This window comes from Coregonus clupeaformis, unplaced genomic scaffold, assembly GCF_020615455.1.
Source record: "Coregonus clupeaformis isolate EN_2021a unplaced genomic scaffold, ASM2061545v1 scaf0393, whole genome shotgun sequence".
Classification (NCBI taxonomy): domain Eukaryota; kingdom Metazoa; phylum Chordata; class Actinopteri; order Salmoniformes; family Salmonidae; genus Coregonus; species Coregonus clupeaformis.
In genome coordinates, this window is record NW_025533848.1 from 84,686 (window position 1) to 110,899 (window position 26,214).

General features: G+C 45.6%; 1 long non-coding RNA gene across 1 annotated transcript; it reads right to left on the minus strand.

The window, feature by feature from the left end:
- Positions 1–507: 507 nt before the first annotated feature.
- Positions 508–25,467, minus strand: LOC121581390. Its single transcript, XR_006003188.1, has 3 exons — positions 25,295–25,467; positions 7,934–8,014; positions 508–702 (listed from the first exon to the last, which is right to left on the minus strand). It is a non-coding gene; the product is annotated as an uncharacterized LOC121581390 (long non-coding RNA).
- Positions 25,468–26,214: the final 747 nt, after the last annotated feature.

Sequence of the window (26,214 nt, forward strand, 5' to 3'; positions counted from 1 at the left end):
AGCCCCAAAATGATTACTGATGCGATTCAACGGACAGGTGGCTGAAATGGGATTATTTTCGCCAGAACTGTATCTCCCATAAATTGTGAATCGGCCCTATATGCCTCATTCGCTGCGTTTACACAGGCAGCCCAATTCTCATGTTTTTTTCCACTAATTGGTCTATTGACGAATCACATCAGATTATTTTACATCTGTTGTTTTTACCCAGAGGTGGTTGGTCATAAGACCAATTAGCGAAAAAAATATCAGAATTGGGCTGTCTGTCTAAACACAGCCACTGTGTGAAAAGGTTAGGCTTTTAGACTAGTATAGCTATTCTAAGAAATAGTTTTTATAACACTAGTCTGCCCTCTTCAGATTCAAGAAAACATAACATCTCAAACATGTTTTTTGTTAATTCATTTGAATATTCCCCTTATTATGAGGAGACATAAAAGACAACCAGAAGTAATGTATATTACATTTCACATGAGTTTATTATGTACAGTACACAAAACTCCTCGCTCTAAGTTTACAAGTAGTATTTTCTGAGATCTTGTTCTGAACGCTGCATAAATACGGGTTGGCCACGGACGTGGTCTAAGACTGATATAGAGGCAGGGGGTGGCTGGAGTTTGGCCAGGGGGCGTGGTCACTCCTCCCAGGGACTCATGTCAGTGTCGATGGCGACACAGTTGTAGCGCAGCTTGTCCTCACACACTGCAGGGGACAGGGCACAGACAGTTAGGTTATTAGATAACCTTAAATCAAATAACTTTGGTATTTTATGGTTGTGTGCTGCTCTCGTGTGCTTCATTCTGTAGCTAGAGGACTCCTGATATCTCCAATTTTGTGTCTTTGTCTGTTCTGGTCTAGTACTGTCTTGTTGCTAGCTAGGGCCATCTACTTTAAGTACTGCCTGTCTTCCCAGTGGCCTACTTGTGAACTGCTGACTGCTCATAATTTGCAGATAGTTGTTGACACATCAACCAGGATCAGGGGGCAATTTGTGACTTGTTTTTGGTAATCAGTGTCTGTATTGGAGGGGGAGTGGTTTCTCCCCTCATAGGCAATCAGCAATTAGTACAGGGAGGTGTGCTCTCCACCTCTGCTAGGCAATTAGCGATAGCTGTAAGTGGCGGTTTAGTCACAAAACTAAGACCGTCGCTGAAACAAGATCGTTGTGTGGAGTTATTCGGGGAAGGAAAGAGTGGAAGCCTCCACTTTCTCACCTGAGTATCGTACCTAGTTATTTTCAGATTTCATTTTTGCTCTTTTTGTAGCTTTGGCAACTGTGTGTGTTTTCTATACCTGTCTGCACCCCTCCCTGAAGGCTTTACAGACGCACCCCACCCCTTGGCTTTACAGACGCTCCCCACCCCTTGGCTTTACAGACGCTCCCCAACCCCTTGCCTTTACAGACGCTCCCCAACCCCTTGGCTTTACAGACGCTCCCCACCCCTTGGCTTTACAGACGCTCCCCACCCCTTGGCTTTACAGACGCTCCCCAACCCCTTGGCTTTACAGACGCTCCCCAACCCCTTGGCTTTACAGACGCTCCCCAACCCCTTGGCTTTACAGACGCTCCCCACCCCTTGGCTTTACAGACGCTCCCCAACCCCTTGGCTTTACAGACGCTCCCCACCACTTGGCTTTACAGACGCTCCCCACCCCTAGGCTTTACAGACGCTCCCCACCCCTAGGCTTTACAGACGCTCCCCACCCCTTGGCTTTACAGACGCTCCCCACCCCTAGGCTTTACAGACGCTCCCCACCCCTTGGCTTTACAGACGCTCCCCAACCCCTTGGCTTTACAGACGCTCCCCACCCCTTGGCTTTACAGACGCTCCCCAACCCCTTGGCTTTACAGACGCTCCCCACCCCTTGGCTTTACAGACGCTCCCCAACCCCTTGGCTTTACAGACACTCCCCACCCCTTGGCTTTACAGATGCTCCCCACCCCTTGGCTTTACAGATGCTCCCCACCCCTTGGCTTTACAGACGCTCCACACCCCTTGGCTTTACAGACGCTCCCCAACCCCTTGGCTTTACAGATGCTCCCCACCCCTTGGCTTTACAGACGCTCCCCAACCCCTTGGCTGAAACCCTTCTAATTTAGTGTACCCTGCAGCGCACAACCATGTGGAATTCCGGGTCTCTGGCAGCGTTTGGAACTACTGATCTGCAGTGAAGAATGCCGAGTTCATCTCAGCCTATGCTTCCCTTCAGTCCCTTGACCTTTTGGCCCTGACGGAGACCAGGATCACCCCAGAGAACACTGCTATCCAGCGGCTCTTTCTTCATCTACATTTTCTGTCATAATCAGAGAGCATCTGGTCGTCGCGGTGGTGACACAGGTCTACTCATTTCTCCTAAATGGAGATTCTCTTTCCTCCCTCTCTCACCTGTCCATCTCCTCATTTGAAGTCCATGATGTCACTGTCACTTGTCCACTCAAGCTTAACATTGTTGTCATCTATTGCCCACCAGGTGCCCTTGGAGAGTTCCTCAATGAGCTGGACAAGCTGATTTCCTGACGATGGTTCACCGCTCTTAGATTAATTTAATTCCAACTCTTTCCCCCCCTTTGATCTCATCCTTTTCCAATCCCTTTAAACTCACAAGTCAGGCAATACGCTTGGCCTCATCTTTACTAGAGGCTGTTCACCTACTAATCTCACTGCAACCCCCCTCCAGGTCTCTGATCACTACTTTGTTTCCATTTCGGTCTCCCTCGCCTCCAACCCACTCAGCCCTTACCTAGATGGTCATGCAATGTCGCAATCTTCGCTCTCTCTCACTACTCTCTCCTCTTCTCTTATCTCTCCCTTCTGCTAAATCTTTCTCCCTCCTGTCTCCTGATTCTGCCTCTTTGACTCTCCTCCCTTTCCGCATCCTATGACTCGCACTGTCTTCTCACCCCCCCCCCTCCTAATCTGTGGCTGAGTAACTCATTGCAAGCTTACAGAACAGGGCTGTGGGCAGCTGAGCCTTCTCGTATTCGCTGCTAAAGCCACTTTCTATCATTCTAAATTTCCCTAGGAAACTCTTTTCCACCCACCTCCCCGGACGACTTTGTCAACCACTTTGAAACGAAGGTTGACGACATCCGCTCCTCATTCACTCAGCCTATTGAGTCCTCTGGTCTCACTCACACAGAACTACCCTACGCCTTGACCTCTTTCTCCCCTCTCTCTCCAGATGACATCCTGCGACTAGTGAGGTCTGGCCGTCCGACAACCTGCCCGCTTGACCCCATCCCCTCCTCCCTTCTCCAGACCATCTCTGGAGACCTTCTCCCAATCCTCACTTCCCTCATCAACTCATCACTGACCACTGGCTGAGTCCGCTCTGACTTCAAAATGGCCCAAGTTGCTCCCCTCTTCAAGAAACCAACACTCGACCTCTCTGATGTCAAAAACTATAGACCGATATCCCTCTCTTTTCTTTCCAAAACACTTGAGCGTGCTGTCTCTGATCAACTCTTTTGTTATCTCTCTCAGAACGATCTTCTTGACCCTAACCAGTTAGGCTTCAAGACGGGTCACTCAACCGAGACTGCTCTTCTGTGTCACAGAGGTTCTCCGCTCTGCCAAAGCTGACTCTCTCTCCTCTGTTCTCATCCTCCTAGATCTATCCGCTGCCTTCGACACTGTGAACCATCAGATCCTCCTCTCCCCCCTCTCAGGGCTGATCCTCCTCTCCCCCCTCTCAGGGCTGATCCTCCTCTCCACCCTCTCAGGGCTGATCCTCCTCTCCACCCTCTCAGGGCTGATCCTCCTCTCCACCCTCTCAGGGCTGATCCTCCTCTCCACCCTCTCAGGGCTGATCCTCCTCTCCACCCTCTCAGGGCTGATCCTCCTCTCCACCCTCTCAGGGCTGATCCTCCTCTCCACCCTCTCAGGGCTGATCCTCCTCTCCACCCTCTCAGGGCTGATCCTCCTCTCCCCCCTCTCAGGGCTGATCCTCCTCTCCCCCCTCTCAGGGCTGATCCTCCTCTCCGCCCTCTCAGGGCTGATCCTCCTCTCCACCCTCTCAGGGCTGATCCTCCTCTCCACCCTCTCAGGGCTGATCCTCCTCTCCACCCTCTCAGGGCTGATCCTCCTCTCCACCCTCTCAGGGCTGATCCTCCTCTCCATCCTCTCATGGCTGATCCTCCTCTCCACCCTCTCAGGGCTGGGCATCTCAGGCTCTGCACACTCCTGGATTGCATCCTACCTGGCAGGCCGCTCCTACCAGGGGACGTGGAGAGGATCTGTGTCTGCACCACATACTCTCTCTACTGGTGTCCCCCAGGGCTCGGTTCTAGGCCCTCTTCTCTCTATACACTAAAGTCACTCAGCTCCGTCATATCCTCACATGGTCTCTCCTATCATTGCTATGCGGATGACACTCAACTTCTTTTCTCCTTCCCCCCTTCTGACACCCAGGTGGCGACACTCACCTCTGCATGCCTGGCAGATATCTCAGCTTGGATGTCGACCCACCACCTCAACCTCGCCAAGACAGAGATGCTCTTCCTCCCGGGGAAGGCCTGACGCTCAAAGACCTCTCCATCACGGTTGACAACTCCAGTGTCACCCTCCCAGAGTGCAGAGAACCTTGGCGTGACCCTGGACAACACCCTGTTGTTCTCTGCAAACATCAAAGCAGTGACTCTCTCCTGCTCTACAACATCCGTAGAGTACGACCCTACCTCACACAGGAAGTGGTGCAGGTCCTAATCCAGGCACTTGTCATCTCCTGTCTGGACTACTGCAACTCGCTGTTGGCTGGGCTCCCTGCTTGTGCCATCAAACCCCTGCAACTTATTCAGAATGCTGCAGCCCACCTGGTTTTTAACCTTCCCAAGTTCTCCCATGTCACCCCGCTCCTCCGCACACTCCACTGGTTTCCAGTCGAAGCTCACATCCACTACAAGACCATAGTGCTTCCCTACGTACAGTGGCTTGCGAAAGTATTTACCCCCTTGGCATTTTGCCTATTTTGTTGCCTTACAACGTGGAATTAAAATTGATTTTTTGGGGGGTTTGTATCATTTGATTTACACAACATGCCTACCACTTTGAAGACGCAAAATATTTTGTATTGTGAAACAAACAAGAAATAAGACAAAAAAACAGAACTTGAGCGTGCATAACTATTCACCCCCCAAAGTCAATACTTTGTAGAGCCACCTTTTGAAGCAATTACAGCTGCAAGTCTCTTAGGGTATGTCTCTATAAGCTTGGCACATCTAGCCACTGGGATTTTTGCCCATTCTTCAAGGCAAAACTGCTCCAGCTCCTTCAAGTTGGATGGGTTCCGCTGGTGTACAGCAATCTTTAAGTCATACCACAGATTCTCAATTGGATTGAGGTCTGGGCTTTGACTAGGCCATTCCAAGACATTTAAATGTTTCCCCTTAAACCAATCAAGTGTTGCTTTAGCAGTATGCTTAGGGTCATTGTCCTGCTGGAAGGTGAACCTCTGTCCCAGTCTCAAATCTCTGGAAGACTGAAACAGGTTTCCCTCAAGAATTTCCCTGTATTTAGCGCCATCCATCATTCCTTCAATTCTGACCAGTTTCCCAGTTCCTGCCGATGGAAAAACATCCCCACAGCATGTTGTTGCCACCACCATGCTTCACAGTGGGGATGGTGTTCTCGGGGTGATGAGAGGTGTTGGGTTTGCGCCAGACATAGCGTTTTCCTTGATGGCCAAAAAGCTCAATTTTAGTCTCATCTGACCAGAGTACCTTCTTCCATATGTCTGAGGAGTCTCCCACATGCCTTTTGGCAAACCAAACGTGTTTGCTTATTTTTTTCTTTACGCAATGGCTTTTTTCTGGCCACTCTTCTGTAAAGCCCAGCTCTGTGGAGTGTATGGCTTAAAATGGTCCTATGGACATATACTCCAATCCAATCTCCACTGTGGAGCTTTGCAGCTCCTTCAGGGTTATCTTTGGTCTCTTTGTTGCCTCTCTGATTAATGCCCTCATTGCATGGTCCGTGAGTTTTGGTGGGCGGCCCTCTCTTGGCAGGTTTGTTGTGGTGCCATATTCTTTCCATTTTTTTATAATGAATTTAATGGTGCTCCGTGGGATGTTCAAAGTTTCTGATATTTTTTTATAACCCAACCCTGATCTGTACTTCTCCACAACTTTGTCCCTGACCTGTTTGGAGAGCTCCTTGGTCTTCATGGTGCCGCTTGCTTGGTGGTGCCCCTTGCTTAGTGGTGTTGCAGACTCTGGGGCCTTTCAGAACAGGTGTATATATACTGAGATCATGTGACACTTAGATTGCACACAGGTGGACTTTATTTGACTAATTATGTGACTTCTGAAGGTAATTGGTTGCACCAGATCTTATTTAGGGGCTTCATAGCAAAGGGGGTGAATACATATGCACGCACCACTTTTTCCGTTATTTATTCCAATTTTGACTATTTTGGGTATGTCCATTACAGGAAATCCAAATAAAAATCTACTTAAATTACAGGTTGTAATGCATCAAAATAGGAAAAACGCCAAGGGGGATGAATACTTTTGCAAGGCCCTGTAACAGCAAGAGGAACTGCCCCTCCCTACTTCCAGGCTATGCTGGAGCACTCCGTTCTGCCCCATCAGGTCTCTTGGCCCTCCCACCCCTACAGGAGGGCAGCTCCCCCTCAGCCCAGTCCAAGCTCTTTCTGTCAGGACCCCAATGGTGGAACCAGCCTAGTCCCTGCCAATCTTCCGAAAACATCTGAAACCCTTCCAACAGTATCTTAAATAATCATCCTATTTTTTTTTTCTCCCCCTCATCAATCTACAAACAAAATACTCCATAATGACAAAGCAAAAACAGGTTTTTAGAAATGTCTTTATGGGGTATTGTGTGTAGATTGATGGATTAAATTATTTTCTCATTTTAGAATAAGTCTGTAACTTAACAATGTGGAAAAAGTCAAGGGGTCTGAATACTTTCCTGAATGCACTGTTGGGTACTGGATCAGCCATTAGGACTCACCTAGAGTATTTGGGCAGATACAGGGTACTGGAGCAGCCATTAGGACTCACCTGGAGTATTTGTGTAGATACAGGGTACTGGAGCAGCCATTAGGACTCACCTGGAGTATTTGGGCAGATACAGGGTACTGGAGCAGCCATTAGGACTCACCTGGAGTATTTGGGCAGATACAGGGTACTGGAGCAGCCATTAGGACTCACCTGGAGTATTTGGGCAGATACAGGCTACTGGAGCAGCCATTAGGACTCACCTGGAGTATTTGTGTAGATACAGGGTACTGGAGCAGCCATTAGGACTCACCTGGAGTATTTGGGCAGATACAGGGTACTGGAGCAGCCATTAGGACTCACCTGGAGTATTTGGGCAGATACAGGGTACTGGAGCAGCCATTAGGACTCACCTGGAGTATTTGGGCAGATACAGGCTACTGGAGCAGCCATTAGGACTCACCTGGAGTATTTGGGCAGATACAGGGTACTGGAGCAGCCATTAGGACTCACCTGGAGTATTTGTGTAGATACAGGGTACTGGAGCAGCCATTAGGACTCACCTGGAGTATTTGGGCAGATACAGGGTACTGGAGCAGCCATTAGGACTCACCTGGAGTATTTGGGCAGATACAGGGTACTGGAGCAGCCATTAGGACTCACCTGGAGTATTTGGGCAGATACAGGGTACTGGAGCAGCCATTAGGACTCACCTGGAGTATTTGTGTAGATACAGGGTACTGGAGCAGCCATTAGGACTCACCTGGAGTATTTGGGCAGATACAGGGTACTGGAGCAGCCATTAGGACTCACCGGGAGTATTTGGGCAGATACAGGGTACTGGAGCAGGTGGAAGATTGTGGCAGTGCAATGACTAATGTCAATGTAAACCAAAGATGTTTGACATGCTGCAAAATCAGTACAAGAGCAGTATCTTGCTTGTATAAGCTATTTGCTTTTTGTCTCCTAACGTACCCTTGTTTGTCAAGGAAGATGTAGATGGGTGCTGGAAGATGGCTCCTCCCCGTCACAAACCTCAGGAAAACCTGCGGTCCTCTGGAGGGAAGGGGAGAGAACAGTCAATGAAGAACAGATAGTTCGGGCTCATTGCTCAGTAGTAGTCCAACTCCTATCATCATGAGACAGAGACAGACGTGGAGAGATAGAGAAGGAGAGTGACAGAGATGCTCAGCGAGAAAAATGAGAAACTCAAATCTCAAAATTAATTAAAGACAAGAAATAATGAACAACTCTATTCAATCAGAATAGGAAAAAAAGTAACTGAGCCTCAAATGAAGATGATTTTTACTTTTTACCCCTTTTTCTCACCAATTTTGTGATATCCAATTGGTAGTTACAGTCTTGTCCCATCGCTGCAACTCCCGTACGGACTCGGGAGAGGTGAAGGTCGAGAGCCACGCGTCCTCCGAAACACGACCCTGCCAAGCCGCACTGCTTCTTGACACTGCTCGCTTAACCCGGAAGCCAGCCGCACCAATGTGTCGGAGGAAACACCGTACAACTGGCGACCGAAGTCAGCGTGCATGCGCCCGGCCCGCCACAGGAGTCGCTAGAGCATGATGGGACAAGGACATCCCGGCCGGCCAAACCCTCCCCTAACCCGGACGACGCTGGGCCAATTGTGCGTCGCCTCATGGGTCTCTCCCAGTCGCGGCTGACTGCGACACAGCCCGGGATTGAACCCGGGTCTGTAGTGACGCCTTGAGCTCTGCGATGCGGTGCCTTACACGGCTGTGCCACTAAATGAAGAAGTTTTGACTCTCCCTAACTACCTACATAAAAACCAAGTCAGCAAGCTAACCAGCTAGCCGGAGCTAGAACAAACTTAACAAGGGGAGTTAATACAGCTACATCAAGCAACCAAACTGAGTGAGTCAACTAAAAAGGAGCCACACATCTTCAGTTCTTTCACTATTCTTGCTGGTTTTTGAGCTATCTTGCAACAGCAGCAGACAAACAAAAAATGGTTGCCATGGCAATGATGCAGCAGCAGAGACCAGGAGAAGTCTAAACAGAATCCTTGGGATGTCCCAACTCTGACGTCACCCCATTGAAGTTGACATTTTAAACGGTTAGGGTTAGGTAAGGGTTATGGTTAACTTTAGGGTAGGGACATCCCAAGGATCTGTCATCTGAATTTCTATCTCTAATTCGACCTAAGCTTGAATCATTACCAGAGGTTGTAAAGCTCTGGTTTTAATCATCAATGATTCAAGGTCCACAATCCACAAGTAATTATCGGTAAATTTATTCATGGAGAGCTCTCCTCAAAAACACAAATATCCTGTTTTTTATACCCCTTGACAAACAAAGACACTATGCTCCTCCCACCTTTAGGTGGCTTCCTTAAACAGTTCCCGCCTTCCCCCTTGAATGGTTAGTAACGCCCCCTCTGTTAGTGGGTTGACACTACATGATAATTCTAACATTTATACTGTGTTTGGGGTGAAATTCTTTAGTCATTATTCTTAAAATCCAAATTAATCTAACAATCCACCCCTTTGACTAAATATTCTCACATTCAGGATAAATGTATTTTACAAGCATGATTAATGTCAGAGATCACATCAGAACTAATAAACATTTCATCCAATTGCGGTCTTTCAGGGTCCAAATCCTCGTCATCCACCAAGCCTGTAGGATCGTTTTTCACATTCCCCTGGTCAGAGTCCGGAGTCCATCTCTCATCATTGTTTAGATACTGCATTTCACCAACGCCTGACTCACCAATCCTCGGACACAGGGAACAAGACAACAACCACATAATACAAGAATACCCATACAAACACTGATCGCTCCTAAGATGGTGGCTGCTAGGGTTTTCCATTTACCAAATATTTCATCAAACCACCCTATCCACAATGTACTAACTTCTGAGTTCAGTTCATCCCTTCACTTAGTGCAGTTAATTCTGTAAGAGCTCTGGTGACTGTCCCATCCAGTGTGGTGTTGTTAGGGATAAATATGCAACAATGGCTTATCTTTCTATAGACACCGGCCCTTTCTGCCTGATCTAGAACCAACCTCTACTAAGTTATGAGCGGGATGGCGGATAATCGCTCAGAGATCCCCTTTACTGCATCTCTAGTCTTGTCAATAAATCGCTGTTGGTTGTAATAGATATAATTTATCCAATCCATATTTTTGTTTGTCACCCACCAGAAAAATGTTGTAGTAAAACTCTCCCATGTTTGATTTATAGCTTTGTATTCGTCTGGAACACCCCTGGGGATGCCTATACCATCTATCCAAATTGGGCTATTTCCTTCCTGACTTATTTATTTTTCTCCTAATTATTCTTCCTGTCACTGGTCTTTGATGACCAATTCTTACAGGTTGGACCAAAAATACTGGTGCACAAGGACCCACCCATCCCTCTGGTAATGTCTGCCGAATGCTCCCTTTTTTAGTGCACCACCATACATCAGTCACATTAATTATCTCCTTACAGCCATCAAAATCACCCAAGTTACGGGTGCCATTTCTATGTCTGTAACACTGGTATTCGCCAGGAGTTAAAGTGAATCTAGGTGGGCTGGCCCAGAATGTCAATTTTGCCAGCCCAATCCCTGTGCAATTTGGCTCTTTTTGATTGGACCCCAGGTCTAATACACAGGGAAACATTGCCTTTGGCATTGGGGCGGTCAACATTGTTGGTCACCCAATGGAGCATGCATAACAATTGGTCTCCCCCAAGGCCCTAGCGGTGTATTTCATCCACTTTAACCAGAGATTCTCATCAGGGACCCCCTCCACTTCCCCATTGTTCCATTCTTGGAGGAGAAGATCTTTCATAGTGGACAGGTTAGTTGAATTGACTCCGTCATCCCTTGACTGATTTACTCGGTCTATTGCTGTTAATGGATTAATGCCAGTACCTGCTCCCTCTATATCTTTTGACTCCATCAAATGTAATCTTAGACAAGTATCCCGTCCGTATACGTCCGCGCAAGCCCAGTAAGTTCTTCTCATGTCCTCTTTAGTGACCTTTACTATTGTTACTACCATCTCCGTGGGGATGTCGTTATACCTTCTTATCCTCCATCTGGACGTCCAGCCCCCCCCCGTCTCATCTCTCCGTCCCCCAGTATATCTAAATACCTGAGCCCAGGAACAATCTGCCGAGGGAGCTGAACATAAATACAACGGGATCTTATAATCCCCTGTTGCTTGCTTATCCGCTCTGATAAGATCCCTAATCCTCATTTTGAATCTTACTCCCCACCCCTCTCTGACTCCTATTTTGTAGATCACTCGCCCTTGATGGTCAGTATGTCGGGTCGCTTTCCCTTTATTTCTTAATAATGGTAAGGCCATAGCGTAATTGGTGCGAGGTGGTGGAGGATTTTGACCTACCACGACTATTGCCGAGACTATGATGCAGCTCAGGGTCACCCATATTCCCAAAAACCGCTAACCCTCTCCTGTCTTGAGTCCTTCTGCTCGGTACCACCCCATACTCACACCCTAGGAACACACTACAGTGATGATAGGTCTGGGTAGGAGATCTTCGTTGTCAGAGATGACCCCCGCACCCTGTGGCGCAGTTCCGCTCGTCAACTCTGCGTGTGCTAAGCGGTGCTTGTATGTGGTCTTACCTTCTTGCAGTGGGTAACATGGACCCAGGTTCCTCTCTCTGCTATTCTAATGGCCAAGGTGGTTATCAACATAACCTGATAGGGCCCTTCCCAACAGGCCTGCTTCCAGTTTTCCTTCTAGTGACTGGATGCTCACCAGTCACCTGGTTAGATAGTGGGTCACCTTCTCCTTTAGTTCACCTGTGGGGCACAAAACCTCTGACATACGGGTGTGGTTAATAAACTATCTTCACACATGTTCAGATTAATGTAACAATTTCTGACTGCATTCTCTTTTTAGACTATCTAAAAAATGTTTTTTTTTTTTTAAGTATTTTGTCCTCTCCTTCGTATATTATCTAATACAATTAGCCTCTTCCCCCCACTTGACACATAGTTCTGCTTATGTGTCAATTTTTTTCCACCTTCCTAAACATTCCCTTGGGTTATTTATCAACCAATTGCCATGCCTTTCATTTTTTAGATTGTCTTTTGCTTCTTTATTGCTCCTCCCACTTCCTTTGTCTTTATGGCGGCTAAATTCGACTTTCATTCAGTTCAGAATCAATTAGTAATCCAATCAAACAATCTCTTATCTTGTAAAAACACTTATGTTTAGTTCAACCTCTGTTCTACCCCGGCTCTCCCGGGCTTGACCTGAAGACTGATTGTTGGACATGACAAGTCCATTTTTTTTTAGGTCACCGAAGTATTCTGCCTAGCAACAAAGAATAAAAACCTCTATGTTCGTGATTAACCCAGTTATCTCTAATAGCCCACCAAAAAAAACCCATCATCTTTAAACCACGACCAATGTCATCCCTCTTTACTCTCTACCATTTGGGTAACATCCCTGATATATTTATTAAAAGCTAAGACTGTTTGGGAAGAGAGCAACAACATAACCTGTTCTTCCTCCTCAGAGTTCCAAATGATTTTATCATGGGCTGCCATTGCCTTCCCATATCAATCAATCAATCAATTTTATTTTATATAGCCCTTCTTACATCAGCTAATATCTCGAAGTGCTGTACAGAAACCCAGCCTAAAACCCCAAACAGCTAGTAATGCAGGTGTAGAAGCACGGTGGCTAGGAAAAACTCCCTAGAAAGGCGAAAGCCTAGGAAGAAACCTAGAGAGGAACCAGGCTATGAGGGGTGGCCAGTCCTCTTCTGGCTGTGCCGGGTGGAGATTATAACAGAACCATGCCAAGATGTTCAAAAATGTTCATAAGTGACAAGCATGGTCAAATAATAATCAGGAATAAATCTCAGTTGGCTTTTCATAGCCGATCATTAAGAGTTGAAAACAGCAGGTCTGGGACAGGTAGGGGTTCCATAACCGCAGGCAGAACAGTTGAAACTGGAATAGCAGCAAGGCCAGGCGGACTGGGGACAGCAAGGAGTCACCACGGCCGGTAGTCCCGACGTATGGTCCTAGGGCTCAGGTCTCTCAGTTGGCTTTTCATAGCCGATCATTAAAGAGTTGAAAACAGATAAGATCACTTGATTTACCCGTATGCAGTACATAATGACGACCCAAGCTTTACAGAAGTCTATCCTTACCAAAAAGCTCATCATTCTTCATCTAATTTTTCTCTTCTTTTTTTTTTATAGTCCTTATCTACCTGACCCTATTGCTAAATCAATGATCTAGGCAATAGTTGTCTCGCCTTAGATTGTACATTCTTCTGATTACTGCAGCTTATTCCATGAATTTAGTTTCAAATATCACCCAATAAACCGTTCCATCCCACAGCATAGTAAACACCACCTATGAACTGTTGAAAATTCCCTAAATTCAACATAACAACCCTTTATAAACATCATGCTGGGTGTGTTTTTATTTTATTTGAAAAACCCAATTGAAAAATAACAATCAAAGATAGTTAGGCTCAACTTAATTTGGTAGCTCCCTCTTATGGCCTAAATACTGCCTAACTTCATAAAATCCCTCAAAATTTCTCGAGTATACAATGATTATTTAATTGATTACTCTAAATCTGCTACATGTGATCTCATTCAAATGATCCATTATCAATTATTTGATCCACCCCCTAGTAAATCTCTCTCTCTTCTATCCTGGAGTTCTACCGATCCCAGCTATTTCCCCTAGTGGCCATTAAATACTCTGCTCTCGTCTGTTCCTTTTCTTACTCTGTTAGTCTCTGCTTTTCAAGCTCCAGAAACTGTTATCTCTGTCTCTCAGCCTGCTTGTTTTTCAAACCTAAACAGTTTCCTTCTCTCTTTTTCTTTTATTCTCTCCCTCTCTAACTTCCTCTGTCTCTCTAAGTATGTCTCTGCCTCTCCTTTTTCCCGCCAACCAGAGCCACAAATCATTCTCCTTGTCCTCAACTCTCAACCCTCTCAGCTCTATCGCTACTTCCCTCCTATCATTACTGAATCAATGATAATACATTTACATTCTAGTCACCCAGCAGACGCTCCTATCCAGAGCAACCTAGTGAATACATTTTTATTATTTTTATCTTTATTTTTTTTACTGGCCTCCCCCCGTGGGAATCGAACCCATAACCCTGGCGTTGCAAACACCATGCTCTATCAACTGAGCTCCATCCTTGCCGGCCATTTTCCCCCCTACCCTGGACGACGCTGGGCCAATTGTGCGCCGCCCATGAGTCTCCCGGTCGCTGTCGGCTGCGACAGAGCCTGGATTCGAACCAGGATCTCTAGTGGCACAGTTAGCCCTGCGATGCAGTGCCTTAGACCACTGCGCCACTCAGGATAATAATAACTGCAATAACTATCAATAATAATTATAATAACTATTACGAATTATATTGTCCTTTTTCTGATGTTCCAATTGTAGTCTATTCATTTTAGTTTAAAATATAAAGTTATTTATAACAAATCCAGAACCCACCACAGGCTGGCGCTATTCCCCCAGCACAACAGCCAATGCCACTTGCTTCCCTGTAACGAAAATAAATTATCGTTTTAAAATCTTCCAACCATTTGTATTTTCCTGTCTCTCACTCCCCCCCCCTCTCCTGCTCCTTCCTACATTATGGGGGAGGCGCGGGAAACTTCCCTACAATCTACCTTCTTAGGAAATAATGCCATTCGTACTTGTAACATATTTTCATAGATTATTTAGAATACTACTAGTTATCTTATACAACTTTTAATACACATAAAAACTCTCTCTCCACCCATTCTCTATTGAATAAGTGCGTCTTCCTAGTTACCCCATAACCACGCCTCAAATCTTTTATTTAGCATTTAACCAACCAAATACTAAGTAGTATCCGGTTATCATTTATACCCGCCGTTGAATTTCCTCATACACACATATTTCACCTTATGCCATTCAAATGCCCAACACAACAGAATAGTTAAATTCAACTCTCTATTGGTTTTTCAAGTCGCTCCGGATTAGAGCGTCTGCCAACTGACCAAAAACGCAAATATTCTCCACCTTCCAACCCATTACGTACGTCTACGTTTGAGTGCGAAAGTCCAGACACACGCATAATAATATGCCATCTAGCAGACGCTTCCATCCAAAGCGACTTACAGTCATGCGTGCATACATTTTTTATTATGGGTGGTCCCGGGGATCGAACCCACTACCTTGGCGTTACAAGCGCCGTGCTCTACCAGCTGAGCTACAGAGGACCACATCGTTGGATTTTATAGGTACCTCTCAAATAATCGCTTTGTGGTGTTTTTAGCCAATTCTTAATTGACACTAATCATTTTTTCAACATTTTACCCGTTGAACCAAAAATATTGACTGTCATCCTCCTTTTCCCCTGCAGTCACGATGGTTAAATATTCCTTTGTCCCCATTTTCGCGCTTTAAAAAAAACACACTCGCTGTCTCTCGCCCCTCCTTTCGCTGTTCTTCCAAATTAGTTCCAGTCTACATGCATCTGTTTGATCATAAATTCAAATTTTTCTACTTCGAGATGCCCAATAAATTCATACCTCTTCTCCCAAATGGATCCATAAAACATATTTCTTTCATCTCCCGTTAATTCTCGGACTTGTTTAGAAGATGTCTTTCCCATGGCGGAACAATAAGAAATCCCTCCCCCCCCTTTTTGTTTTTTAAATAATTCACTCCTGAATTATTTTCGTAGGAGCTAATCTCTTAGTGCGCCTCTTGCTTTTGTAATTAACCCTTTAAAATTATTTAACCCCTAACCCAGAGTTTCTATTTAAAACTCCGGTTTCATGAAAAGAGTAAGTTACCCAATTTTCCTCACGCGACTTATTTTTCCCTCCACCCCTGAAATAATGATCACGTCTCCCGAGGGATTAAGTCTCACACATACACGACCTTATCATCTGATAAACTTGTTTGCAAAGTTCTAACAAATGCCCAGTCGTATATAGAACTCCCGACACATCCCTCTCATACGATGATAATTATTTCCCTGTTTATACTGAACATTGCAATTCGTACAATGACAATATTAACTTAGTTTACATTTGTGATTGCAATTCACTACCATGTCATTTCTGACTAGTTTTTTTTTGTAATAGCTATTTACCTCTAGGATCAATTGCGGACCCTCCCTGTCGTAATAATTATTACCTTCTTTGACTTTGGTAACTAAGTTCAACTAATTTTACCAAAATCCATGAATAAAAATTACTGACCTTTTCCTCGCAGTCTGGATTAAAATGCTTTTTCAAACTTGTTAACGTCTTTATCGTTCATAAAGAGTAATCACCGGCCTGTTTATTAACCTTAACGTCGAAGGCCAGGACTATTCTTCACGGATGCAATCACCCGGCCGTGCACGGATATCGGTGTCTCTAGAACGATAAAGATGTATTAAGCTCCGCTCAGAAGGACCAATCTGTCATCTGAATTTCTATCTCTAATTCGACCTAAGCTTGAATCATTACCAGAGGTTGTAAAGCTCTGGTTTTAATCATCAATGATTCAAGGTCCACAATCCACAAGTAATTATCGGTAAATTTATTCATGGAGAGCTCTCCTCAAAAACACAAATATCCTGTTTTTTATACCCCTTGACAAACAAAGACACTATGCTCCTCCCACCTTTAGGTGGCTTCCTTAAACAGTTCCCGCCTTCCCCCTTGAATGGTTAGTAACGCCCCCTCTGTTAGTGGGTTGACACTACATGATAATTCTAACATTTATACTGTGTTTGGGGTGAAATTCTTTAGTCATTATTCTTAAAATCCAAATTAATCTAACAGGATCCCAGATACCACTAACCAGCAGCAGAGGCCACAGGCACCATGTCCCCCACCCCTCTTTACTGACTCCATTCTCTGCCCCCCAGAGGCAAGAAAATGAAACGAGGAAAGCTTTTAAACAGAAACTAAAGGGGAGGCCAAGAAACCCTTTTCACAGACCTCTACAAAAACGGTGATGTGAGTAATCTCGTCTTGCTCTTAAACGGAGTTAAGGGCTGTGGAATCGGTAAAGGTAACCAGAAGTGGTCTTGTGATTGTTTGTTTCTGTTGGACAGAGGGAGCAGGCGACTAGGGACAAGAGATGTAAATTGTTTTGCGCTCAAGAAAAGGGCTCCATTGAAAGGAGTGATTACTGGGGTAGCAGTAAATGTGAAAGTGGACCAACTGAAGTGGAAGATTCCCGGTGTGTGTGATGCTCGTCGTTTGGTGCGACGCAAACAGGGTGGCGAGAGTGGGGAAACAGAAGAGTCATTGAGTTTTGATGTTGAGTCTTTACCCGACAAAGTGATGTTAGGATATATCAGTAATCCTGTACGAGCTTTTGTGCCGAATACATTACGTTGTTACAGGTGTCAAGCTTATGGGCATGTGGCAGCAGTGTGTAGGAGGGAGGTTCCCAGGTGTGAGAAGTTTGCAGAAGGTCATGAGACAAAGGAATGTGTAGCGTTGGGGAAAGTAGTGGTGTGTGTTCATAGTAGGGGTGGCCATGGGGCTGGGGATCAGACATGTCCCATGCGAGAGAGGCAGGTTGAGGTTTGCAGGGTTAGAGTAGTGCAGAAGTTGTCATATGCTGAGGCAGGTTGAGGTTTCCAGGGTTACAGTAGTGCAGAAGTTGTCATATCCTGAGGCAGTGAAGAAAGCAGAGGAAGATGGGTCAAGGGGGAGGGATCCTGAGAGGAGTGGTGGGAGGAGTAGATCTGTACCAGTACAGAGGGATAGGCCAACAAGTGATATATGTTTCAGTAAGATTGGCTTTTTATTTTATAGCAATGGTTATCAACAATGGTCACTTTAACTATACTATACCTAATTTAACTATACCTACATGTACCTACAGTTGAAGTCGGAAGTTTACATACACCTTAGCCAAATACATTTAAACTAAACTCAGTTTTTCACAATTCCTGACATTTAATCCTAGTAAAATGGTTGATTTAGGTGCAATCTTACTAGCAGCAATATCCTTGCCTGTGAAGCCCTTTTTGTGCAAAGCAATGATGACGGCACGTGTTTCCTTGCAGGAAACATTTACATTTCAGTCATTTAGCAGACGCTCTTATCCAGAGCGACTTACAGGAGCAATTAGGGTTAAGTGCCTTGCTCAAGGGCACATCGACAGATTTTTCACCTAGTCGGCTTGGGGATTAGAACCAGCGACCTTTCGGTTACTGGCACAACGCTCTTAACCACTAAGCTACCTGTCGCCCACATGCTAGACCAGTCATTTAGTATAGTTGGTATAGGGCTGTGATACATTGCCTTTTTCTATGCTAGCGAATTTAGAAAGGATTGAATCCTACCAAACAAGCACACGCCCCGGCCACGATGTGTTTACAATACCACGTTGGTGATAAGACATTATTTGTTCGACCGAATGGTGAGCATTTTAAGTAAGATCAGGATGAACATGCAACCATCCCAGAGGCAGGGGAGAACGGATGGGGATCCTACTGCTTCAAGAGTCCCTACTGCTTCTGCCAGCCAGCCAGCAACACCACAAGCAGGTGTATCCTAGCTAGTCAAAATACAGAATAATAATAATCAAGCATTTAGTGAACATTGATGACAGTCTGGAAACTAGAGGTAGGCTGTCTCCCTAATACGTTGACTGTGGTTTGCAGTATGACAAAGTCACTCACAAATATCTTTGATACAGATTTTATTAGCAACTTCTGGGGTAGCTAGCTATAAGCTATATAATTATATAATTATAGTATATGTATTATATATACACTGCTCAAAAAAATAAAGGGAACACTAAAATAACACATCCTAGATCTGAATGAATGAAACAATCCCCAGTGTGTTAGTAGTCACCAGGTGAGACAGTCACCTACCCCAGTGTGTTAGTAGTCACCAGGTGAGACAGTCACCTACCCCAGTGTGTTAGTAGTCACCAGGTGAGTCAGTCACCTACCCCAGTGTGTTAGTAGTCACCAGGTGAGACAGTCACCTACCCCAGTGTGTTAGTAGTCACCAGGTGAGACAGTCACCTACCCCAGTGTGTTAGTAGTCACCAGGTGAGACAGTCACCTACCCCAGTGTGTTAGTAGTCACCAGGTGAGTCAGTCACCTACCCCAGTGTGTTAGTAGTCACCAGGTGAGTCAGTCACCTACCCCAGTGTGTTAGTAGTCACCAGGTGAGTCAGTCACCTACCCCAGTGTGTTAGTAGTCACCAGGTGAGATAGTCACCTACCCCAGTGTGTTAGTAGTCACCAGGTGAGTCAGTCACCTACCCCAGTGTGTTAGTAGTCACCAGGTGAGACAGTCACCTACCCCAGTGTGTTAGTAGTCACCAGGTGAGACAGTCACCTACCCCAGTGTGTTAGTAGTCACCAGGTGAGACAGTCACCTACCCCAGTGTGTTAGTAGTCACCAGGTGAGACAGTCACCTACCCCAGTGTGTGTTAGTAGTCACCAGGTGAGACAGTCACCTACCCCAGTGTGTGTTAGTAGTCACCAGGTGAGACAGTCACCTACCCCAGTGTGTTAGTAGTCACCAGGTGAGTCAGTCACCTACCCCAGTGTGTTAGTAGTCACCAGGTGAGACAGTCACCTACCCCAGTGTGTTAGTAGTCACCAGGTGAGACAGTCACCTACCCCAGTGTGTTAGTAGTCACCAGGTGAGACAGTCACCTACCCCAGTGTGTTAGTAGTCACCAGGTGAGACAGTCACCTACCCCAGTGTGTTAGTAGTCACCAGGTGAGTCAGTCACCTACCCCAGTGTGTTAGTAGTCACCAGGTGAGACAGTCACCTACCCCAGTGTGTGTTAGTAGTCACCAGGTGAGTCAGTCACCTACCCCAGTGTGTGTTAGTAGTCACCAGGTGAGTCAGTCACCTACCCCAGTGTGTTAGTAGTCACCAGGTGAGTCAGTCACCTACCCCAGTGTGTTAGTAGTCACCAGGTGAGACAGTCACCTACCCCAGTGTGTTAGTAGTCACCAGGTGAGTCAGTCACCTACCCCAGTGTGTTAGTAGTCACCAGGTGAGTCAGTCACCTACCCCGGTGTGTTAGTAGTCACCAGGTGAGACAGTCACCTACCCCAGTGTGTTAGTAGTCACCAGGTGAGATAGTCACCTACCCCAGTGTGTTAGTAGTCACCAGGTGAGACAGTCACCTACCCCAGTGTGTTAGTAGTCACCAGGTGAGACAGTCACCTACCCCAGTGTGTTAGTAGTCACCAGGTGAGACAGTCACCTACCCCAGTGTGTTAGTAGTCACCAGGTGAGACAGTCACCTACCCCAGTGTGTTAGTAGTCACCAGGTGAGACAGTCACCTACCCCAGTGTGTTAGTAGTCACCAGGTGAGATAGTCACCTACCCCAGTGTGTGTTAGTAGTCACCAGGTGAGACAGTCACCTACCCCAGTGTGTTAGTAGTCACCAGGTGAGTCAGTCACCTGCCCCAGTGTGTTAGTAGTCACCAATCAATTAATCAATCAATCAAATGTACACTGCTCAAAAAAATAAAGGGAACATTAAAATAACACATCCTAGATCTGAATGAATGAAATAATCTTATTAAATACTTTTTTCTTTACATAGTTGAATGTGCTGACAACAAAATCACACAAAAATGATCAATGGAAATCAAATTTATCAACCCATGGAGGTCTGGATTTGGAGTAACCCTCAAAATTAAAGTGGAAAACCACACTACAGGCTGATCCAACTTTGATGTAATGTCCTTAAAACGAGTCAAAATGAGACTCAGTAGTGTGTGGCCTCCACGTGCCTGTATGACCTCCCTACAATGCCTGGGCATGCTCCTGATGAGGTGGCGGATGGTCTCCTGAGGGATCTCCTCCCATACCTGGACTAAAGCATCCGCCAACTCCTGGACAGTCTGTGGTGCAACGTGGCGTTGGTGGATGGAGCATGCATGATGTCCCAGATGTGCTCAATGCATTCCTCTTGCAGGAACTGCTGACACACTCCAGCCACATGAGGTCTAGCATTGTCTTGCTTTAGGAGGAACCCAGGGCCAACTGCACCAGCATATGGTCTCACAAGGGGTCTGAGGATCTCATCTCGGTACCTAATGGCAGTCAGGCTACCTCTGGCGAGCACATGGAGGGCTGTGCGGCCCCCCAAAAGAAATGCCACCCCACACCATGACTGACCCACCGCCAAACCGGTCATGCTGGAGGATGTTGCAGGCAGCAGAACGTTCTCCACGGCGTCTCCAGACTCTGTCACGTCTGTCACGTGCTCAGTGTGAACCTGCTTTCATCTGTGAAGAGCACAGGGCGCCAGTGGCGAATTTGCCAATCTTGGTGTTCTCTGGCAAATGCCAAACGTCCTGCACGGTGTTGGGCTGTAAGCACAACCCCCACCTGTGGACGTCGGGCCCTCATACCACCCTCATGGAGTCTGTTTCTGACCGTTTGAGCAGACACATGCACATTTGTGGCCTGCTGGAGGTCATTTTGCAGGGCTCTGGCAGTGCTCCTCCTGCTCCTCCTTGCACAAAGGTGGAGGTAGCAGTCCTGCTGCTGGGTTGTTGCCCTCCTACGGCCTCCTCCACGTCTCCTTATGTACTGGCCTGTCTCCTGGTAGCGCCTCCATGCTCTGGACACTATGCTGACAGACACAGCAAACCTTCTTGCCACAGCTCGCATTGATGTGCCATCCTGGATGAGCTGCACTATCTGAGCCACTTGTGTGGGTTGTAGACTCCGTCTCATGCTACCACTAGAGTGAAAGCACCGCCAGCATTCAAAAGTGACCAAAACATCAGCCAGGAAGCATAGGAACTGAGAAGTGGTCTGTGGTCATCACCTGCAAAACCAGTCCTTTATTGGGGGTGTCTTGCTAATTGCCTATAATTTCCACCTGTTGTCTATTCCATTTGCACAACAGCATGTTAAATTTATTGTCAATCAGTGTTGCTTCCTAAGTGGACAGTTTGATTTCACAGAAGTGTGATTGACTTGGAGTTACATTGTGTTGTTTAAGTGTTCCCTTTATTTTTTTTAGCAGTGTATAAGCTTTAGCTAGCTACCTCGCTAGCACCAATGCAACCAGCCTGTTAAGGCTAGGGCTGATTTCCAGGTTTTACTGCTAACCTACAAAGCATTACATGGGCTTGCTCCTACCTATCTCTCCGATTTGGTCCTGCCGTACATACCTACACGTACGCTATGGTCACAAGACGCAGGCCTCCTTATTGTCCCTAGAATTTCTAAGCAAACAGCTGGAGGCAGGGCTTTCTCCTATAGAGCTCCTTTTTTTATGGAATGGTCTGCCGGTGTGAGAGAATCAGACTTGGTCTCAATCTTCAAGTCTACACGGAAGACTTCTCTCTTCACTAAAGGTCATATTTTTGAGTGTAGTCTGGCTCAGGGGTGTGAAGGTGAACGGCAAGGCACTGGCGAGAGGTTCTACCCTTGCTGTCTCTGCCTGGCCGGCTCCCCACTCTCCCCTGGCAGCGCCTCCGAGTCAAATTCAGCATGACAAGGCTGTATGGACACTATGACCTTACCGTAAGCGGCCCATGCAATTATGTCATACCTCTCTGACACCAGAGTCTCAATTTATGTCGATGGCTGTGGATGATTATATTTTTTCCAGAGGTGTTACAGCCCCCCATGGGTGCACGGCTGGGTATGCACTTAACTCTGGGTTGATTTTAAGGCAGTGTCTTATCAACTGGGTGGCCGTCTCTTAAGACTCCTCATACTGCATGTCATACGGTCCCTGTGCCACGACCTCCTATAGGGTCGATGGCCGTGAACCCATTTAACAGCTTGCGCTTATAGCCCTTTTCTGGACAGAGGGCGTGGTCACTGCCAGGGTCTGACAGTATAGCTACGGATTGATCCACCACCGTGTCACGGACTCGCTCTGCGTTCTCGTTGTGCTCTGGAGTTACGGATATAACCACTTCTTCCTCTCCCTTTCATGGGAAGCCTGAAATGGGCTGTGTCACCACTATACAGTCAGCCTGTATATGCTGACTGCATAAAATAACCCCACCGCCACCATGGGGCACTCTGTTCACAGCATTGACATCAGCAAACCGCTCACACACACGACGCCATACGCTCTCTGCCATCTGCCCGGTACAGTTGAAACCGCGATTCTTCCGTGAAGAGCACACTTCTCCAGCGTGCCAGTGGCCATCGACAGTGAGCATTTGCCCACTGAAGTCGGTTACGACGCCTAACTGCAGTCAGGTCAAGACCCTGGTGAGGACGACGAGCACGCAGATGAGCTTCCCTGAGACGGTTTCTGACAGTTTGTGCAGAGATTATTTGGTTGTGCAAACCCACAGTTTCATCAGCTGTCCCGGTGGCTGGTCTCAGACGATCCCGCAGGTAAAGAAGACGGACGTGGAGGTCCTGGGCTGACGTGGTTACACGTGGTCTGCGGTTGTGAGGCCGGTTGGATGTAATGCCAACTTCTCCAAAACGATGTTGGAGGCGGCTTACGGTAGAGAAATGAACATTCAATTCTCTGGCAACAGCTCTGGTGGATATTTCCTGCAGTCAGCATGCCAATTGCTCGATGCCTCAAAACTTGAGACATCTGTGGCATTGTGTTGTGTGACAAAACTGCACATTTTTGAGTGAGTGGCCTTTTATTGTCCCCAGCACAAGGTGCACCTTTGTAATGATCATGCTGTTTAATCAGCTTCTTGATATGCCACACCTGTCATGTGGATGGATTATCTTGGCAAACAAAGGAGAAATGCTCATGAAACATGGGACCAAGTCTGTACATGTTGCTTTTATATTTTTGTTCAGTATAAGATGCTGCTTACCATTAAAACCAGTTAAATGTACCGGAGTGCCAAGTCTAGGTCCAAAAGACTTCTCAACAGCTTCTACCCCCAAGCCATAAGACTCCTGAACAGCTAATCATGGCTACCCGGACTATTTGCACTGCCCCCCCACCCCATCCTTTTTACGCTGCTGCTACTCTGTTAAGTATTTATGCATAGTCACTTTAACTCTACCCACATGTACATATTACCTCAACTACCTCAACTAGCCGGTGCCCCCGCACATTGACTCTGCAACGGTACCCCCCTGTATATATAGCCTCCCTACTGTCACTTTATTTTACTTCTGCTCTTTTTTTCTCAACACTTTTTTGTTGTTGTTTTATTTTTACTTTTTTGTTAAAAATAAATGCACTGTTGGTTAAGGGCTGTAAGTAAGCATTTCACTGTAATGTCTGCACCTGTTGTATTCGGCGCATGTGACCAATAAAATTTGATTTGATTTGATTTTAAATGTAATCGAAAACGTCATCTACGTAATCCCCAAAAGAAATGATTTATCATGAAAGGGCCATAAACAATAACTAGAAACGCTGCACACTCTAAATACATGTTAATATATTGTTATATAATTATATTAAACCTTTCTGGTAAAAATTGTTATAAATTGCTGAGATGTAGTCACTTTCGAGGACACAAGCTCAAGTACACAGTACAAATATGATAAAAATATGAAAAAAATAAAATATTTTATATGATGTGTTTCCTAATCAACAAAACTTTAAGAATAAGGCTTGAAATGACTTATATGCTAAATAATAATAATTATCTAAATAAAGTAAAATCAAATTATAAAATGACTAACTATTAGATGTAACATTCCTTGTCACTGTTAAATACATATTTGTATGTTATTGGTATGTTATTGGTATGTTATTTGTATGTATTTGTATGCTTAGTGTTAGAGTACACTACCAGTCAAAGGATTGGACACCCCTACTCATTCAAGGGTTTTACTTTATTTCTGACACTGTTTTTGGTTACTACATGATTCCATGTGTTATTTCATAGTTTTGATGTCTTCACTATTATCCTACAATGTAGAAAATAGTAAAAATAAAGAAAAACCCTTGAATGAGTAGGTGTGTCCAACCTTTTGACTGGTACTGTACATTTTGTACATTGTTTGCATACTGATATCTGACCCGTATTTTGTTGTTGTTGTTGTTGTTGTTGCTGCTAAACATGTGGGGCTCAAAACCCTGAATGACGGGTCGTCACTGGATAAATACGTAAATAATTGCACACATAAATCCCACTTTCATTCATTTAAATTATTTCCTAATTTATATATTTCTTCCTCCAATATGATAATGAAGGGGTGTCAAGCAAATGTATGTGGGTGGTATCTAACGCACCATTGGTTGATCAATATCACGGCGCGTTGATCGATTGCATTTGCCTGCAACGTTTAATTCAACGGAAACCTCGCTGTACCGAACGACCAGTTGGAAACAGTGATTATCTGCGTTGTGCTGCACGAATTCTGTCACAATGGTCACACCCATATTGATCCGGCCAAAAGACATACCTCAAAGGCTGCTGAAGAACGATGCGCACCATTTTCGAAAACGTGTAGTTCAGTTCAAACCATCACGCAACACAGGAAACGTTGAACCTAACTCAGCAGCACTACCAAGTCTCTGGCTACCGTTCACCTGAACTGGGCTACGGTCTACCCAACTCTACCGGTTGTAAATCTCTTGTAAATCTCTCAAGTGTGTGTAGTTTGATTGTTTACTTTTTGGACCGTCAGAGCCAGGCAAATGCAATCGAGCAACGCTCCGTGACATTGACCAACCAGTGTTGTGTTACCACCCACAGACGTTTGATTGACACCCCCTCATTATCATATTGGAGGAAGAAATACAGAAATGAATAAATAAATAAATTAATGAAAGTGTGAAATATTAGATTTATAGATAGATAAATAATTTCATACATACAGATATTAATTTATTTGAGCGAGCATTTTTGTATTTCCCTGTTCATTTATTTATGTGTGGATTTATTTATTTATTCATTTATTTATAGATTTATGTTTGCATTTATTTGTTAATTTATTTATAATTATTGCAGGTTTGGTCCTTCATATACTAACAGCTGTGTAGAGCCCAACTACACTTTATATACAGCAGTATGTGGACACCCCTTCAAATGAGTGGATTTGGCTATTTCAGCCACACCCGTTGCTGACAGGTGTATAAAACCGAGCACACAGCCATGCAATCTCCATAGACAAACACTGGCAGTAGAATGGCCTTAATGAAGAGCTCAGTGACTTTCAACGTGGCACTGTCATAGGATGCCACCTTTCCAACAAGTCAGTTCGTCAAATTTCTGCCCTGCTAGAGCTGCCCCGGTCAACTGTAAGTGCTGTTATTGTGAAGTGGAAACTTATAGGAGCAACAACGGCTCAGCTGTGAAGTGATAGACCAGACAAGCTCACAG